The sequence below is a fragment of the Numenius arquata genome, chromosome 1 (genome assembly GCF_964106895.1).
Source record: "Numenius arquata chromosome 1, bNumArq3.hap1.1, whole genome shotgun sequence".
NCBI classification, from domain to species: Eukaryota; Metazoa; Chordata; class Aves; order Charadriiformes; family Scolopacidae; genus Numenius; species Numenius arquata.
The window spans coordinates 74,215,182-74,234,769 of NC_133576.1; the positions used below are offsets into that span (position 1 = coordinate 74,215,182).

The 19,588-nt window shown below is 43.7% G+C and overlaps 1 protein-coding gene across 1 annotated transcript in view; it reads left to right on the plus strand.

The window, feature by feature from the left end:
* SH3RF3 (SH3 domain containing ring finger 3) overlaps positions 1–19,588 on the plus strand; it is a 250,917-nt gene that overhangs the window by 39,950 nt on the left and 191,379 nt on the right. The gene's annotated exons all lie outside the window — the stretch shown is intronic.

A 19,588-nucleotide genomic window follows, 5' to 3' on the forward strand; every position in this document is an offset into this window, starting at 1 on the left:
ATGCCTGAAGATGGTTGAAAAGCTCTTCTTGTAGACATGGGGTCATATATAACTAAACGGTTTGGGTTGAGTTTCTCTCCACAAGAAAAAAAACAGTTTATTAGCTCCATAGAGCAAAGGTGTGAACCTGCGCTGTTTCATAGGTCATCTCCCTACTTTGCATCTGGGTCCCGTCCCCAGACAGGTAGTGGCTGCCCCATACATACTCTTTTCCTTCCAAACTGCTTTCTGAGTGACCCAGCTGGCTCCCTCTGAGAAATAAGATATGTGTGGCCTGGGGACAATCAGCCCCAGAGGCTGTTGCCTGCTGGCAGGTGTACAAATGGGGTCTGGCTCCCTTCTGCCTGCGCTGTGCCATCACCTGCGGATCACCTCCCTGTGGCTCCCAGAGCTTGCCCTGCGCCCAGCTCCTGGCTGAGCCTCACTGTCTTTCCCGGTAGATGTATCAGGAGAAAAATAGACGTTACGCCAATTTCTGAGCCTATGTAAAAGGGGCCCCAAAGACATTTTAGGTTTGCTCATCTGTTTAATTTCTGGGCAATGCTGTGCCATTGATGTTTGAGTAACAGCTCTGGCATAGTTTCAGTGACAACTTTGAGCTTTTCTTCAGGGGGTATATTTCATTACAACAGCTTCCTAACTGCTGTATTTTCAATACTTCTAATATCTTAATATCGCAGAGTATATATATCGAAGATACAAGCCTAAGTTCTATGGGACGCAGAAAAATGGAGAAGGATTTAGTAGCCATCTGCCTGCTGGAAGTAAATCAGTTATTTTTAACATTGTTTTGGAGTAGATGCTGAATATCTAATACAGAAGAGGATTGCAATGGTGATTCACTGAAGTATGACTTACAATAGATGTTACAGAGGAATTTACAGCTTGTTGTCCAGCGGCTCGGTGGTGGTGGCTACTGCAGCCTGTGGCAGCCCGGGGAGGCTGTTGGGGACCACCAGCAGAAGATCAGCCATTCCTTGGGGTTCCGTCTTCTTCTTGCTGCCTCCCCAGAGGCCAGCCGCTCAGCCAGCTCTCCCCGCTGCAGAAATATTTCCAGGCTTCGCTTCAAAATGACCACTGACAGTTTGCCATAGCACGCTTGTCTCCTTTCTCAGATGTGCTCTAGGAACAGATTGGTTTCTGGGCAGATGAGGCAGCAGGTGGAGAGGAAAAGAGGAAGGAGCATTTGCAGCAGCTGCTGCTGCTACAGGCTTCAGGGGTGAGATGTCCTGGGGAGACCAGAAAACGAGAGTATTTGTCTTCTGCTTCACTAGCTAGTGAGCGAGTGGCTCATGGTAGAGCTCTGCCAGATGCATCTATTTTCTTCTGCCCCCAGAGGTGCTAGGGCTTCTCAGTCCAACTCCTCGAGAAGGAGGGGAAAAACTGCCTTCAAGGCAACAGTCACCAGTCCCTTGTCACCACAGGGAAGGCTGCGACACCAGGGATTCTGCCCATCAGGCTGGAGGTCACGCCTGTATCCCGCAGCCAACTCCAGATGACAGCCTCTGGCTGTGAGACTTGTTCAGGTCACATGTGGAACAAGCAATGGACGGCGATGCTGTCAATATTGATGTAAAATGATCTTTCAAGACATTTGGCAACAGCTAAGTGCCATTCCTGAAGAGTGTATTAAAATAAAAGATGAGAAAACTTTTGTTTTAAAAAAAAAGTGGTAAACCAGAGCACTTGGAGTTCTCTGAAATATTTTGCAATGTAACACATATCAAATATTTATCAAATTATTTCCTAAATTCAAATGGAAGTTGTGAATCCTTCTAATGATTCGGAAACTGTGTATTTGTCAAATAAACAGTTCATCCAAAAACTTCACTTTACCATATTGCTAGTGCTGTAATCTGTTTGCACTGCTAACAAAATCATCCCATTCACTAATCCTGACGCTTGCATGCTGCCATCACGCTGAGGCAGCTCAGTTTGAGAGGAGAGCATAAGTGCAGATAATTCAAGTGAAGTCTGTAGCAAAGACAGTGCTGCAGGAAACCAAAGGCAGGCTAGAGCTGTGCAAAAATTTACTGTCCTACTGGCTTGTTATTCTCCAGAAATACAGTTTTAGGGCATCTGAATCCACTTGCTGAATCATTTTGGCTAAGTATAAACCAAAAGTAATAATTTTGCATTTTTTGAAACATTCCCTTTTGGCATTTTCAAAACAAAACCAAGTTAACTTCTTGTTTTGAAAATGTCATTCCAAATTTTCACTTGATTCAATACTAGAAGGGGCAGAAAATGTTTTAACTGAAGCAAAGCTTTTCATCAAACCTCCAAATAAACTGCTGTAACTGGAAGATGCCCAGCCTTCGTCCCTGCTTGAGTTAGCCTCCTGAAGGGCATGTGGCTCTTCACTCTGCCCAGCAGACCAGGACAGACCTCTGTACATGGGGATGTGACCCATGTGCCAAAGAGGAGGTGGTTTGAAGAGGTTCCACCAGAAAAGGTGTCCTCAGGAGAAGCCCTGTCTTGCAGCGCCCTCCTCTCCCCAGAGCCAGGTTTGGCAGCTGGGAGCTGAATCTGATGATGTCATCCAGCATTTTGTGGCTTTTTTTTTTCCTGTGTCGTATTGTAGCCCTGATGCAGCTGTAGCCTTCAAAGTGAGAAACAATCCAGCCCTGCTGCCTGTCAGCCACTCCAACCCTGCCCCTGGGTGCTCTTGCCTTTCCCGGGAAGTGGGATCTCCCTCTGGCTGTGATTGTGTCCCTTAATCATGTTTTTAGGAGCCCATCGTCTTTCACTAATGTCTTTCTTGCTGCAGATGCTTCTCCATGCTTTTCCACAGTGGGTTTCAGTCAGACCACAGCACAGCAAAGAGTTGGAAAATGTAGCTGTTCTCACTCCAAAATTTCCAGTTTTGGGTAATAGAGCCTGCCGATCATTTTAAATGGAGCACTTAAAATTCAGATGCGAGCGGATGTGATATGGGCAAGCTTTTCTCATGCCACACCACAGTGAAATTTTTGTGGTGTTCACCCAAAAACGATCGTAATTCAAGGAAACAGATGGGAACTGTACTGAGTGCAGGAGTCTCTCCAGCTGGAGAAACTCCTGCCAGCCACCGACTGGTCTCCCTTTGCCCTCAAGCTGCAAAGCAGGTACAACTCCTGTTGCAACTGCCCCTGCAGACCTTTGCATTGGAAGTAAGGGAATTTTCTAGGGACCTTAACAATTTTCCCCCTAGTCTGTGTGTTAGGAATAGTGGGAATACCATGGTAACGGCTTTCCCTTGCAAGAAGGAAGTAATATTTTGATGGTGACTGCTGTACAAGATGGAAACAAAACTGATCCAAATGCTATGTTTTCGAAGTGAAATTACTAAATTATAGATAAATCTTCTCTGGAATACATTACATAGTTATCTTTCTTCCAGATATTGTGTCCTTTTATAGATTTTTATAAAAGGAATGAAAAAAAAAAACAGGGCATGTAGGACAAATAAAAAAGGAAAAAGAACAATAAACATAGCAGTTGATAATTTGTCATCTACAGAAGGATAAGATTTAAGGATTCTGGAAAAGACACCAGAGGTTGATACAAAGAAATTAAGAACCACCCAACCTTGCTGTAATCCCTAGCTATTGTAAATCTCTTACAGTTTGAGAAAATAGATGACAAAGTCTCTTCTCAGATAAGAAAAGCTTATTTGAAAACAAAACCAGACAAATCCTAGACATTGAAGGTTTTTAATTATTCTGGCACAGATTGAAAAAATAGCTGAGAAAAAATTGAAATTAAGTTTATTTTCTGTAAAAATAATGCAGAACTGTTTTCTTACATAATTTGAATAAAAATCCTGCAGAGGCTAGTGGAGACATCGTTTGAGAAAGTAATATAGCTGCGGTTATTAATGGTTCCTTACTGTTCTGGCACAAACGTCTCATTCTCATTCAGGGCTACTGAGCTATTTTACCAGCCTTAATTCTTCCCACAGAGTTGTGGACGTAGGATTATCCACTTTGCAGCTGGAAGGACCGAAGAGTGGAGACGCGTTGACATTGGATTATGTGGTGACAGCTCTGGGAGTGTGTGAAGTCAGGCTCACAAAGTTGTGTCATATTTTGATACAAGTCCCAAATGGATTCTCATCATAATGTAGAAAAATGGAAGAGATACAGACATTTTCATTCTCAAAATCTTTGCGAGTAAGGAAGTATTAACTGAATAGTTGTTTGGGGTTTTATTATTATTATTATTATTATTATTATTATTATTATTATTATTATTGTTATTTTCACACCTAGGGGACTGAGGCACAGACAGGCCTCAGTTGAAAGTTGGCCTGCTGTGCTAACCAATGCAGTTGCCGTGGAGAAAAGGATTTTGCAGGTGCTTTGTAGGAGGCGGTATTGTTAAAGGTTCAATGTTAGTAACAAAGGAGTACTAGAAGAGGTCAAATAAGAAAGGGGATTCAGTCCAGAGTTGTTGCGGGACTCCTGATAAGCGTCAAGGAACAATGCTTACTGAGAAGTATGAAAAAGGATGCTAGGAGTTACTAGCTGAACAATGTGCTTTGAAATATTAAATGTCTGTCTCACTGGCAGACAAAATGAAGGAATCTTTTATCTCCTGAACCCACTGGACTAATGTAAAAGAAAGCCAGGACTAACCCTTAGCCCCAAGGCCAAGCGGCACAGATTGGTTTGCACCCACATGTCTTATGGCGAGTTCCATCCAGAGCAGACTAGGTGCATCCAGCCCATATAGTACTTAACTATGAATCTCCTTTGGGCCCTAGATGGTGCTCCAGTAGCCCTGAGGGGGATTTTATGGTTTTCTTTTCTGTTCAGAGTTTTTTACTGTCTGTTGGAGGGGTGGTTTTATTTCATGAAGCTGAAGATGCATGTTACACAACTTGGGGCATGGTATGAGGTCAAAAGACCCGAACTGAACATCAAAAAATCCATTAGGATAATTTTACAAAGCTGCGTGGGGTGGAGGCAGCCATGCCTGTGGTCTTCTCCATACTTTATGGGAGTGCTCCCCAGAGTGAGTTATCCCCAGGAGGGTGCCAAGGGCTCAGGGAGAGCTGGCTAGAGCAAACCAAGCCAGAGACAGGAGCAGCAAAAATTAAGTGCTGTGGAGGATCAAGGCCCTCATGACTGACCTCACTCTAGGTGTAGCCAGAAAAAGGGGGAATAGATGATAATTAATTGAACATACATGACAAGGAAAGAACAGCTGTCTTCACCAGTTAATTTGCTTTTGTTTTCACGGAAGGGGCAAAGAAGCGCTCATCAGCAGAGGAGCTTGGGATCGCTTGGTGCTGGGCTGGAAGTGTCTGATATGAACTGTCCATGCTGCCCACCCCAATGCCGTGCCAGCCCCTGCCCTGAGCCTGTGAGCGGAGCCCCAGCTAGTTTTGTAGGGGAAGAGTGGGGCTGTCATCACCCCAGGACTTATTCCAGGCTCCCGCTTGAGACCTGTGGAAACACACGTGGGCACGTGGCTCATGGACAGGCAGCAAATGGGTGCAAGAGGGAGGGTGGGAGACACGGGGCAGCCTGTGGCCCCAACACATGTCTCCGCCACCTGGTTTCACCCTCTGCCTGTACTTACACCTGTTTCGGGAATGAGAATGGTGAGAAAGCTGCCCTGTGCCTCATGGGAATTGTCCCAGTGGGTGGCTTCCAGGTGGCACGGAAGCCACCCCTGAGCTAGAGCACCTCTTGCCTCTCTGCCCTCCTGCTTCTCACAGCTCCCAAGTTAGCCTTCGAGGATGAAGAGGTTGCAAGATGCTAGAAGTAAAAATTCTGATTGAATGCCAGTTATTTGTGCATTTCTGTGCAGCTCTCAAATTTATACTTGCTCTGGTTTTGTCTGGGTGCAGTGAAATGCGAAGGTACAATGCCCAATAACTTCCTTCCGTGTTACTCTCTTCACATAGCTTCATGGAAGGGCCAACAGAAAGTCAAAAGAAAAGCAAAACCACTGCCTTAAGAATAAATAAAAAAAAAGTTGATTTATAGAGATTAAAATGTTCTTAAATCAGATTTCTAGTGGGCAGATGGTAAGAGAGTTTTTGTCATTCAGAATGATAGTGGTTAATGTAACACAAAAGATAAGGAAAAAACAGATGCATTCATCAGTTAATTTGCTTTTCTATTCAAAGACAAGAAAAATGATAGTGACTTTAAGTAGGAGTTGTGTCCCTGGTACAATAGGAAAGGACTTATTCCAACGACAGCAAGAATAGAAGGAGGTATTGTACTTATTGTACTTATAAGTATTTATTGTACTTATGTCCTCTAAGAGGATGACAGAAAGCAATAACCAGCTACGTCTGCTGAAGTTTTCCATTTTCGTTGTTCTGTCACGGAGAGTCAGATCTCTGTTGATGTAAGGAAATGAAATGTGTTTGTTAATTATGTTTGAATAAGATAACAAACTGTGATCTCAAAGCCATCTGTAAATGAAAAACCAGGTGGCTGAGCAGCAGAAGGAAGATTGCAAATAGAGGATCATAAAAATTTGGGGTGTAAGAACCACTTGTACATCTGGTCTGTTGATGAAAAAATGCAGTAAACTCTTCCTATATTTTTAGGCTCTACCTTGAGCACAGTATTGCTGGGGATCCCCTTTTGCTCCTTGGCCTTTTTTTTTTAATTGAGAAAAGTAAATCTTTTTGCCGGCTGTGAGTTCTCCCTGAAGTGAGCTCTCTTTAGTAGTTATTACCCTGGTGTGATCTCTCATGCTTCACTGAAGGTGCCACTTGGGCTCCCTTTGTTTAACATTCCTGTCATTCTCTCTGCTGCATGGAGGCAGCTCCTGTCACATATGCACAAGTGTAGCAGGAGATGAGACCTTCACACAAGGAAGTTGTGAGACTCGCAGAAAAGGATGCTTCATACTTTTCTGCTTTCTTCCTCTGACCTAGATTTTAGGCTCTATCCCTCCTCCCCCTTTGGTTTTGGTTTGTTTTACTTATTCCTGGAGATGTGCTGCAATGATCTGCGTTACAGAGGAATTCTTGTCCTTCCAAATCTGAAGTCGAAACTCGTTTTCTGCATTGAGCGTGTTTTCTCCATCTCTACCCTCTTCTCTTCTTAAAGGAAGCAAAATGAACTAATTAACATGAGACTTTGCACACCATAACTTTTCATAATACAGAATTTATGTTTTTTCTGTACTTAGTGGGCAAATCATAAAGAAGTTCAAAAGATTTTGTTCTTCAGAAACATTTGTGTGAAGTTTTTAATATGTATGTTAAGTACAACTTCACATAAAAAATCCGAAACTCTTGCCTCCAGATATCCCTGGTGGGCAAGAGTCATTTCCATACGCTTGCAGAACATGCGTGCAATCGATGCGTGTTTAAGGAGTGAATATGTGAAGTGTAAGAATGCATCCAAAATAAGTGTGTACATATGCCCTTTGTGAATATGATGTGCTTAGCTGTTAAAGAGTTTGCCTTTGTTAAGTGAAGTATGTTACTGCAAACCTTTCCGCAGGGTTATTACTTTAACTGGTAAACAGGTACAACTAGGTAAAATTGGGTTGCAAGTTACTTAGAGTAGAATAAGGAAGAAGTTGGTGTCATGTAATATTGCTTCTTGGTTCTGTAAAACAAAAAATGTTCCTCTACAGCATTTCAACACATGCTTTGGAAAATGTATCTGCCCTCATGAATGCTCAGAGGCAATGATATCCAGACATAACTTGCAAGAATCTTGCTCTGTGTGTTGCAGGCATCTGCAAAGCTCATATTATTGCAGCCCCTCCCTGAAATGAGGAGCATTTAAGACTGTATATATATTCATGGTTAGTATTAAATAAACCGTGCTGGAAAGCAGCATTTTGAGTTAGTGCTGGAGTTTGATATGGAGGAGCTGTAGCTCTGTGGGGAACTCCAGGTTGTTTCCAGTCCAGTATTCACTATACTCTTAACTGCAGTAGGAGCTGGTACCACAGGATAATATAAGTAGCTTTAGCTCTGTGCCAAAAGCAACCAAAAAATTGGAGCTAATTGCGTCACCACGTGAAAGGGTTATGGGAAAAGTGGAAAGGTTTTTGGTGGAGTAAAACCTGCAATGTTGAAGGGATTTGATTTTAGCCTCACTCCAACATTTATCACAGTTTCTTGGAGTTACATAAGGTATTTTTCCCTTCTGAAATGTATGAATGAATTGATCAACCCGAATTTCAGTTTAATTAAGCTTTTGCCTGTGACTTATTCTTTGATGTGTGATGTGTATAACACCAGCTTTTTTTTTCATGCTGATTTTGAAGTTCTTTAAAAGTGAGATGGGGATGCTTCTAATTGAAGCATTGGCTCAGTATCTCCAAAGTATGGTGCCTCCTAATTATTTATTACTTCCCTCCAGAGAACTATCAAAGTGACACTGAAATTTCAGAGCACACACTTTATAAAAAATGCTGGAAAGCTATTTGCAAGATTTGTTAAGCAATCAGAGCCCTTTAGGATGATTTCTGAATTGGCCGTTATAGTATATGGAGCGCACAATGAAGTTAAATTGTCATTATTAAAAATTAGCAACTAAAAATGAGGCAGAAGCATCTATGTAGAATGTTTCATCGCTGCAGACTCAGAATCTGAAACGCCTGTCACATCTGCAGCTCATTATGACCTGAAATGGGAGAGCGCCTGGTACATCTGCGAGAACAATGTCTAGTGACTACTGGGGCAAGTGGACATCTTTGGTGCAGGGTGCCAATAAGTCTTTTATCCTCAATGTCACGTTCCACATGGCCTCCTGACAGCTGGCAGGAGAGGTCATCACCGCCTCTGCAGCACTTTGTCTTCATTTGCATTGAAAGCAGTGAGAAGCCTCATTCATTTGGAGCTTTTTCACGGGCGGTTGGCTGTGTCACTCACGCGCTGCCTGTGGGACGAGGGTCTGGTTTTTGGTGCTTGTGGCCAGCGGCTCCATGGCTTTCTCCATTGGGGAGGTGTGGGCACAGGGCCACGTAGCTCCTAGTGTTGGAAGGGGTGGGTGCTGCAGGTCAACAGGACCCCTTTCACTGGGGCTTCCCTCCCAGTGTCACAGCCGTGGTGGAGGTGAGAGCTTCCATCAGTATGGGTATTGCTCTTCAGCACGTGCGGATGGAGGGGCCTGGGGGGATTTGATTACTCAAACTCAGTGGGAAGTTCACAAGAACAGGAAGAGGTACATCTTTGTCACGCAAATGTATGTGCCCCTCTCCTCCTCTTTTCAACTCTCGAACATGCGAAAATTAGGAAGATTCTGGTTTTGGTACATACAAGGGGAGTATATTTTCCCCAGCCTTGATTTCAGGAATAGAAAATCATTTTAATAAGGGCTTCTGACAAAAACCAAACCAAACCGCTCTGTTGCTGTAAGACGAAGACCTGGCACAGGGCGCTGAAGCCAGATCAGTTAAAGTTTGGCAAAGCCATAAGCAACTGAAAGTGGGTGGGAGGCAGCACTCGGCGACTGTCCTTGGAGAGGGCTTGTGCCAGCCCTGGTCCACGCATCTCCTTCAGCCAAGGTGGTGCTTGGAAGCCACTAGTTCTGCCATCAAAGTTTCCACTTACCTGGGTCACAAAACTGAGACTTCACCTCATTAGCGTGGCACGTCTGAAAGGGCTGTCTACAGCACGTAGGTATTTGCTTCAACCTGTTGCTCACCGGAGTAATTTAGGACTCGGCAGTATGAGAGGAGTCAAACTGAGTTCCCCTCCGTTCATCCATGCACATGTAAACAGGAAAATAATGGCTAAACGGAATAAAAAATTAACGACTTGGCTTGAGGGAGTTTGCCTGGGCACGTGGAAGGAGGTGGAGGCAGAGGAGAGGAGGTGGGGGCTGTTTTGCAGGGCAGAAAGCAGGCGGCTGTGTTTACAGCAGCTCACTTTTAGCGAGCACAATGCACACAATTACCGAAGTAAGGGATGTCAGTGAACGAACGCGTTTGGCAAACTATTTGTGCTTAATCTATGCCGATTTGTGAAGTCTCCAGCGGTTTCCTTTGTCCCTTGGGAAAAAGAAAGGGGGGGGGGGGTGTAAGTGTCCAGTTGTCATGGTGACAGAGCAGGGCTGAGGAGAGACTTACCATATTTTCATTTTTGATGCTCTATATAAAATGATGCAGGTAATTACACATGTAGTGATTTGCCATGCGGCAGAGCAGCTTCTTTTCAGGATGGTGCATGTCACCCAATGTTATGCTGATACTCTTTTAGAGCAGGGACACAAATGTATTGACATTTCCATGGGAATATTGCTGGAGAAATTGCAGCAGCGGGAAGGAAAGAGGGCGTGACAGCAGCCCTGCTCTCCTTTAAGAAACAGAATAAGATTCAATTAACAAGTTGCCAGTGGAAACCTGGATATAATTATAGCTCAATTATGCCGGCCGTGTTGTTTTCCCATAGAAAATACAGTTTTTAATTAACTTGTGGATTTGGCACCAACACCTACGTGCACCCTGTCAGAAACGAAGTTGGTGTTTCCCTGCTCGGGGCTGGCACTTCATAATAACCAAAGATGCTGGTAGCACCCGCAGACCTGCCCTCGAGCAGGATGCTCTAGCCATGGCTATTCCCCAGCCAGGGAGAAGCAGATGAAGCTCTTCCCGGTGCATGGTATTTTGCAGAAGAGAAAGTAAAACTAGATGTTTTTTCCTCTTTGGAAATGTTATCCTTCCTGGAGGGGACCTGAACTGGCAGGTCAGCCGTGGGAATGGAAGGAAGGCTGGGTGGGACAGCCCGTGTTTCTGGGGAAGGAGTGGGGTGAAGGTGGCTCTCTTGAGGTGCCCAGAGGTTGTCCCCTTCCTGCATCCAGCAGGAATCACAGAATCACAGAATCACAGAATCACCTAGGTTGGAAGGGACCTTTTAAGATCATCTAGTCCAACCGACGAAAAAAAAAAAAAAAAAAAAAAACACCACAAAAAAAAAACAAAAAACACACAACACCCACAAACAAACCACACACACCACCACACCACCCAACACTAATCCATATTCCCAAGCACCATGTCAACTCCTCTCTTGAATACCTCCAGGGATGGTGCCTCAACCACCTCCCTGGGCAGCCCATTCCAATGCCTGACAACCCTTTCAGTAAAGAAATATTTCCTAATATCTAACCTGAACTTCCCCTGGCGTAACTTGAGGCCATTGCCTCTTGTCCTATCATCTGTAACTTGGGAGAAGAGACCGACCCCCGCCTCTCTACAGCCTCCTTTCAGGTAGTTGTAGAGAGCGATAAGGTCTCCCCTCAGTCTCCTCTTCCCCAGACTGAACAACCCCAGCTCCCTCAGCCTCTCCTCGTAAGACTTGTGCTCCAGACCCCTCACCAGCTTCGTTGCCCTTCTCTGGACCTGCTCCAGCACCTCAATGTCTTTCCTGTGGTAGGGGGCCCAAAGCTGGACGCAGTACTCGAGGTGGGGTCTCACCAGTGCCGAGTACAGGGGGACGATCACCTCTCGGGTCCTACTCACTACACTGTTCTTGATACAGGCCAGGATGCTGTTGGCCTTTTTGGCCACCTGGGCACACTGCTGGCTCATGTTCAGCCGACAGTCGACCAACACCCCCAGGTCCTTTTCTGCCAGGCAGCTCTCCAGCCATTCTTCCCCAAGCCTGTAGCGCTGCCTGGGGTTGTTGTGACCCAAGTGCAGGACCCGGCACTTGGCCTTATTGAACCTCATTCCGTTGGTCTCAGCCCATCCAGCCAGCCTGTCTAGGTCCCTCTGCAAAGCCTCTCTACCCTCCAGCAGATCAACACTCCCACCCAACTTGGTGTCGTCTGCAAACTTACTGAGGGTGCACTCGATCCCCTCGTCCAGATCATTGATAAAGATGTTGAAGAGAACCGGCCCCAGTACCGAGCCCTGTGGGACACCACTCATGACCGGTCGCCAACTGGACTTCATTCCATTCACCACCACTCTCTGGGCCCGGCCCTCCAGCCAGTTTTTTACCCAGCAGAGAGTATACCCATCTAAGCCATGGGCAGCCAGTTTCTCCAGCAGAATACTGTGGGACACTGTATCAAAGGCCTTGATAAAGTCTAGGTAGATAACATCCACAGCCTTTCCTTCATCCACCAAGCGAGTCACTTTGTCATAGGAAGTGACGGGGAGAACAAAGCCTGGCCAACCTCCTGAACAGGATGGGAAAGGACTGATTCTGCATTGTCAGGAGGGGGCAGGAAGGAAGGCTCTGCCAACTAGACCATGCCAAGTTACCCACATGCGAAGTCTGTTTGGGTTTTTTCTTCTTCCACCTCTTTGCCTGACACCTTTCTCAAAGGCAATCCTGAATTACTTGAGGGAAATAAGAATACTTGGGATGTGGCAAACATACTGCTTTTAAAATGCAAATGTGTAATAGATGCATACACCAGGCACTGCTGTTGCTTTTCTTCTGGCATCATTGCCTTGAGAGTAGTTCAGCTTCTGAGTGTAATGCAAAACCAGGAGGGGTTTTCCTACAGAAACACATTTCACTGGGTAGCTCGTTTCTAACGGTGACCTGTGCGGGGTGCTCAGGGAACAAGTCTAAAATGGAGGAGGTTTTTAAAGCAATCCTTCCCTGGGGTATATTCTCCTAACTGCTGGCCGCCAGCAGTTCGGGAGGTTCCCGAGCCAGGTGTCATGCATAGTTTGGTGGTCAGTAATGGACTCCTCTCTGAGAAACTTTTTAGCATCTCTTTTTGAACCTACATATATTTTGGGCCACTACTATATCCTATAGCATTCTGATTCACAATTATAATTATGTTTTCTCTGAAAAGATAATGCTTTGGTTTATTTCAGACCTGTCGACTGACAACTTCTCACCAAATGGACCTTAGTTTTTGTGTGATAAGCAACTGTGAATAGTCATTAGCTAATCTACTTTTCCTTACAAGACAAGATTTTACTCGGCACCTTTGTCTTCACTCTTTCTTCACGCTGCCCAGGCTGAGCCTGTTCTGTGTTTTTTCACACGGAAGGCTCTACAAAGCCCCTTCCCATCCTTCTCTTCCTCAGTACTTTTCTTGCTCCACCATGCCCTATGGTTATTTGGCAGCCCAGTAAACTCTGAGTTTCCCCATAGAAATTAATGGAACCACACAACTATTTGAATTGTGCGAGCCTTAGATTGCATTTTTAGGTGAAGTCAGAGGAAGCAGGTTTATCCGTGTATATGGAGTTTGAAACAGCAAGTTGAGAGTTAACAGCAAGATAATAAATGATACTCTAAAAATAGTTCCTGAAACATTTTCTCAACTTTTTTTTGTGTGGCCAGTACACTACAAATATGTGAGAGTCATAGCAAACCAATGGGTATAAAAAGCCGATGGATAACTTAGTATATGTTGAATGCTTTTTCACCTGGAATGGGTTGCTTGCTTCATTTAGGGTGTGCTCACCATGTGTTATTGTATCGGCTCTCTGTGAAAGAGATTACACCACTAGTAAACAATAACAGTAAAGCTGAGCTGTGACCACACAGAGCCTGGAGGAGATCCCTGTATCCATGCAGACTCACAAACCACTCAGGTTTTGGGGTTATTTTTCCTTTTGTAATGATAATCAGAAAGAAAATAAAATGCAAAACATGTACCATGTTCATTCTAGGCAGGCAAAAGTTGTGCTGTGGTTATGGGATTCCCTGAAGCACTCACAAGCCTCGACCCTTGAATGAGAAGCCAGGATGGTCTGAGGATGGAAATGGGCACATAGGCTGGTCTAACCAACCTTCAACCTCCTGGGCTCAGAGCTGGTGGGTAATCAGACCAGCTCAGGGATAAAATACAGTAAGATGAAATAATGCCAATTTATTTTCCTTTCTTCAGCATGTATCTAAAAGAAGTCTTTGCAAAGTGAACCTCAGCTGTACTGGACAACTGCATTTGGTCCTGGCAAAACTTTGAGATTTCCTATTTACAGCTGCGGGTGTGCTCTTGCTGGATCACAGATCAGCCGGGGAAGGAGAATACTGTGGAGTATTTTTACTGGGGCTCCATGTGTGATCACAGGATGTCACTGGGAGCACGACGTGACAACTTCAGGTGTTACTTCTGATTTCATGTTAATAGCGGGGCTGTCCTGAGGGATGCCCCACTCACACAGGAAAGTAGTCTTGGGGGAAAAAAAAAAAGTGTTGGATATTTTTTTTTTCTTCTTTTCACCTTCATATCTGGAAACGAAAAGGAAAACTTGTGCTTTACAAGCAGCCAACAGCCTGTGGACCGCATTTTGGAAAACCACCTGGTGTGCTGTATTTACAAATGCTTTTAGCTGTGCTGATTTTTCCTCTTGCAGAAGGCAGAGGTGCGGGCAGAGCCCCGAGGTGATCTGCGAGCCGCAGGGTTCGGGTGCATGGCCTCAGTGGCTCCCCGGGTGTTTTTCTGAGCCTGGCAAGGCTTGTGAGAGTAATGGCAGCCTGCTGCTGAAGCTCTGTTTTCTTAAGGCATGCCATAGCCCTGATGCTATGTTGATGGGAATGGAGAATTGTGAATGAAATGGCTGTGTGGCCAAGAGGAATGGGTTGTTTTTTTCGTTCGTGGCATGCACAGAAATTAAAAAAAAAAAAAAAAAAAAGAAGAAAAGCAACTCAAATGTTCCTGGTTCTGTTCACCGTGTTGGGGTTAATGCAGTGAAACAAAGCAAAATACAGAGCTTTTTCAGAAACTGTTTTTCACCTGATGGAAACACTTCAGTTATTTTAAGTCAAGGAAATCCTGTGTTTCCTCAGCAGCTGTTGCATTAAAGATGACTGGTCGTTTTGCATATATATTTATATTGCTGGAGGTTCTTTTTCATTTTATTACTGAATGGCCCTTTGCAAATAACAGATCCTCGGCTGGTTAAGTGGCTGGACATTTGACATAATGTTTTCTGAAATTTCACATGAAAAGGTATGTGCGTGGTATGGATGTGAGTGTTACTACATGGGTAGGAAATTTAGTGAAACACCGGAAATGGTGAATAGAAACGTCAATCTATAGGCAGCAAGAGAGGTGACTGGGACTACAGCAAGGTTTGATATTGGGCACATTTTGGTTCAGAGGCAGTCTGAAAGTAGACCATACATACTGACTCTTAAAGAAGGCGTAGGTGTGGTGCTTAGGGACATGGTTTAGTGGGACTTGGCAGTGTTAGGTTTACGGTTGGACTCTATGATCTTAAAGGTCTTTTCCAACCTAAATCATTCGATGATTCTGTATTTGCCATGGGCCCAATGATACCTTTTGGGTTGGCAGTGATGTTCAACGTTTAACAGCATTATTATTCCGCCTTGCGGATCTTGCTTGAGTGGTTTCTACCCTCCCAATTGAGCCTTTTCTGAGGGCTTTGGAGACTTAGCAGGTGGCCTGCCACCTTTGTAATTCCACACTAGGAACAAAAGAGGACCTACTAGTAAAGTACATACTAATTATCTGAATAGCTGTGTGATTCATCTTGGCTGTCCTTATATGACAGAACTACTTTTCCGTGGTTTTTTTTTTTCATAGGGAATGACAAAAGGTCAAATTTTCTTGTGGTTCCTTGCGTGAGGTTTCTGGCTCTCGGTTTGCAGTAGGCAGTGTCAGGTGTTACAACAATAAGGAGTAGGAAAGTTACTTACTTACTGTCATTTATTTTCAACTTGTCAGGTTTTTTTTATTATTCTTTCCCTGTTTAGTTGGTGTATTTTAATAAAACTCTATGATACTATAAATACATTTTGAGTCATTGTGACACAAGGTGCATGAACCCTGTATGCAGTAAGGTATGGTATAATTATTTTTCAGTCCTGTTATAAGATGGACTTTGTGCCTTCAATTAGGATACAGAAGAAATTGGATTACATCTGTGAACACATGGAATTAAGAGTTCCCGAGGCTGGTGTGTTCTCTGGGAAGCCACAGCAACAACCTACCAGGGAGAAGAGGGTTAGTGAAAAAGGGCATTTCAGGAAACAGGAGAGATGAACCCCAAGAAAGAGGGCACCTAGCCTTTCTGCTATGGGGGATTTTTCAAATGCGTCTAGTTTGCAATGACCATCCAGCAATTTTGACATAAAAGTGAGTAAATTGGTTTGGTCCATTATTTAGCAAAAGCTGCAGCTCAAGGTAAAACAGAGCTACTGATGAATTTGTTCTTCACAGTTTTCAAAACTGTTTATGTTGATATAAAGTAAATAATACAAAAGGTAAAAAGAAAAAAGGGAAAGTAAATTGAATCAGGTTTTTATTCAAATGAAGAACCTCAGCACTGAATGAAAGTTTTTTTCTTTTTCTTTTTCTTTTTCTTTTTCTTTTTCTTTTTCTTTTTCTTTTTCTTTTTCTTTTTCTTTTTCTTTTTCTTTTTCTTTTTCTTTTTCTTTTTCTTTTCTTTTTCTTTTTCTTTTTCTTTTTTTTCTTTTTCTTTTTCTTTTTCTTTTTCTTTTTCTTTTTTCTTTTTCTCTTTTCCTTTTTCTTTTTCTTTTTCTTTTTCTTTTTCTCTTTCTTTTTCTTTTTCTTTTTCTTTGGGAGGTGGGGAGCGGTGAGGTGGGGTGGCCAGAAAAGAAGAAGTCAGTAATGCTCTTCCCAGCGTATTACAGTCTTTCAGGAGAAGGCCTGGTAATTTCTCTACCTGGACATACAAATGTATGCAGATATGTAGTACCTAAATACGTCAGCCTAATTCCACCCTTGCAGTTCAGTACTCGTAATGGAGGGGCTCATGATCTCATTCTTTCTGCCTGTCTTCCAACTTTTCTCTCTCGGTTGAAATAGCACTTCTCAAATCAAACTGATGTCAAAATTGAGACATTCTCTTGCTCATGTATACACAGTACTGATCAACATGAAATGCTCTCGTATAAATCTAGCTTGAAGTAGTTGTGTATGAATTCCTGGAAAACACTGTACTGTAACAGTGGAGTGCTGTAAAGAACCATAACAATTCTTCAGGACTGTGCAAACTGGAGTAGGAACATCGTGTTAGACTGAGGACACAGCTGTCTGCACAGTATGTTATCAGAAAAAAATTGTTATCAAATAGCTAACCCTCAGATTCAGAGATACGGTAGTTTTGCTGTGCAAAGAGGTACTTTATATACATTTTTCTCAAAAATCTGGCTCAGTGTCAAAATAACTTCCAGCTTTTTTTGGGAATAGGAGCTCAACCAGGTGTAGCACAAGTCCGTGACAATCCCTCGGAGGCTTTCCCTGGGGGCAGTTTTGCTCCCCACAGGCTAACAGTTACACTGGGGCGACTTCAGAGGTTCTTGTAATCCCTTACTCTGCTCAAGCGATGCTGGCAGTCAGGAGCCCCGCGACCTCCGGTGTGGTTCTGGTTCTGAACAGCAACTGGCTGTGCTGCAGAGAGCAAGTTTTAAATATTTCATGTCGGCAATCAGCTGCTGAAAAACATGCTCCTATTTTCCGTATCCCGAAATGAAAGAGAAGTTGGGTTTCTGTCCTCGTTTTTGTTTTCCTTTCCACAGTTGCGGATTTGTGTTTTGTTCACAGGCCAAGTCTGTGTGGTTCTTGGCAGGCTGCTGGGACATTTTTCTACTGAGCTTTTATCAGAGCATCTTAGTCTGGGTTATACATGAAATAATGCAGAAAAGCTCGATAAAAGAGAAACCCGTACTATGGCCTTGCAGTCTTTAATTAACGCTACGTGCGTGTGCGTGTAAGTGATAGGCGATAGGCGAGCCGCAGATGCAGCGTGTTTCATTTTGATGCTGTATTGCTTTTTCCTCTGCGGTGACATTAATAAATTGATGCAGGCAAGCATTTTAGATTTCATTACCCCCTGAAACGCCTTTACTTTTTGGCTTGCCCCAATTCATTTATGAGGCACCATCATGCTCAAATTAGGAAGAGACTAAGCTGTATGTGGCTGCTGAGAATTACTGGATTATTCAATTATCACTGTGAACGGTGCTCAAGGAATGTAAAATATTCAAGAAATATTCAAGGAAAAGTCCCTAGATAACCTAGCAACATAAAGGTTACGTGTTCAGGGATGGGTATAGTCCAAATGTAAGGCTGGGGGGATGCAGGGAAGAGGCAGCTGCAGGGCTGTGAGCGTACACTGTTGTGTACGCCAATTACTTGGAGTGATTAACGCTCCCTTGGCCCCTCTGGTAAACTGTCAGCGTCATTTAATAGAGGGAGGGAAGGTGGTCCATGAGGCTTTCCAAGCTGAGATTCCCCCAGCTTACAGGGGGTGCTGCTGGGTGCAAAGTGGGGTTCCCAGCCAGGCAGGGCTGGGGGCCAGGAAGAGTCTCTCAAGACTGCGCTGCCGCCTTTGTCACCTGCCAGCTCTGGGAAATGGAAAACAAATGGCACGTGGCCGAGTCTGATACCTTCAGCGCTGCTTCTCTCTAGAAAATGAACCTTTTTTTTTTTTTTTTCAGGTAAATGACTTCAGGCAGGAGCTAGTCACGTTTTCCATGCCGAACTGAGCTCTAGGTTACCTGAAGCTGAGTATCTAAATTATTTACAGTACCAGGCCTGCATTGGCATCAAGCATGGGATTAGCCTGTTTTGTTCATGTGAAGGTTAGAGCCAATGGTTTGAACCAGACATGGCCTTATTAGGATTATATATCTGCTTGTACTTCAAACTTTGGCCATCTTTCTCCCAGGAACCCTGTGTTTGTTTTATTTTAACCATAGCTCCTTCCTGGTAATAAACATTCCATTGGTGAACAATTTTACATAACAGACAATACTCTGGATGGTCAAAATTTACCTTCTGCTGTCTGCTAGACTGTATAGAAGGCGGCAAGTCAATCTACAACAAAATAGCTATTACAAGCAAGCCAAAGCATGAATTCATTAATTTTAACGATAATGTTGCTGTTTTACTCCAAGCTTAAGTGAATATAAATGTAACTTATCGAAGAGGCTCTGGCAAAAACCATCTGTGCAGGTTTTTCTGATCGCATCTGTCCTTAAACTAGCTGTGCATTTTAAGAAGAAGAAGAAGAAGAAGAAGAAGAAGAAGAAGCAGCAGCCGACCTACAGGTGACTCCCTGCAGCATTTCCCCTCGCAGCAGCAGCAGCAAGGAGGGCCCAGTACCTCTCCCATGATTGTTTGGGATGGTGGAAAATGTCAGATGCTTTCTCTTTTACCACTAACACGACTTTCCATGTTTATTATCAGCCAGCAGCTTAGTAGGATGTTTAGGGTTCGGTGCTTTGAGCAGAGAAATCATAAGTGAGAGGAGGTAATTCTTTATAAGGCTAGTTATCCCTTCGCTGTTATTTGCAGTACTGTGGTTAAGAGGGCAGCAGCACTCACTCCAAGAAGTTGAAACAAAAACCCCATCGTTTCTGTAGTGATGAAGGTAATTAAAAGAGAACGAGGCCGAGAGGTTCCATATGATGTAAATCATTATCTTCAGGCTTTTCTTACACCTCAGACGTTTTCCCCCAAATGAAGTTGACAAGTGTTTCTGCTCTGTAAATTTCGTTCACAACTCAAGTGGTATTTTTTTGTTCATTGAGGGCTGCAGAAGGTTCCTGTTACGGTCACTGATTTTCCAAGAAATCTTAATATTATTTGCAGACATCTAGATTCATTGAGATGCACAGAAGGAAAAAGCCAATTTCATCTTGTTATGCTTTTGTTCAAAAAAAAAAGAAAAAGCACGCAGGGAACAGATCCTTAGGGAAATC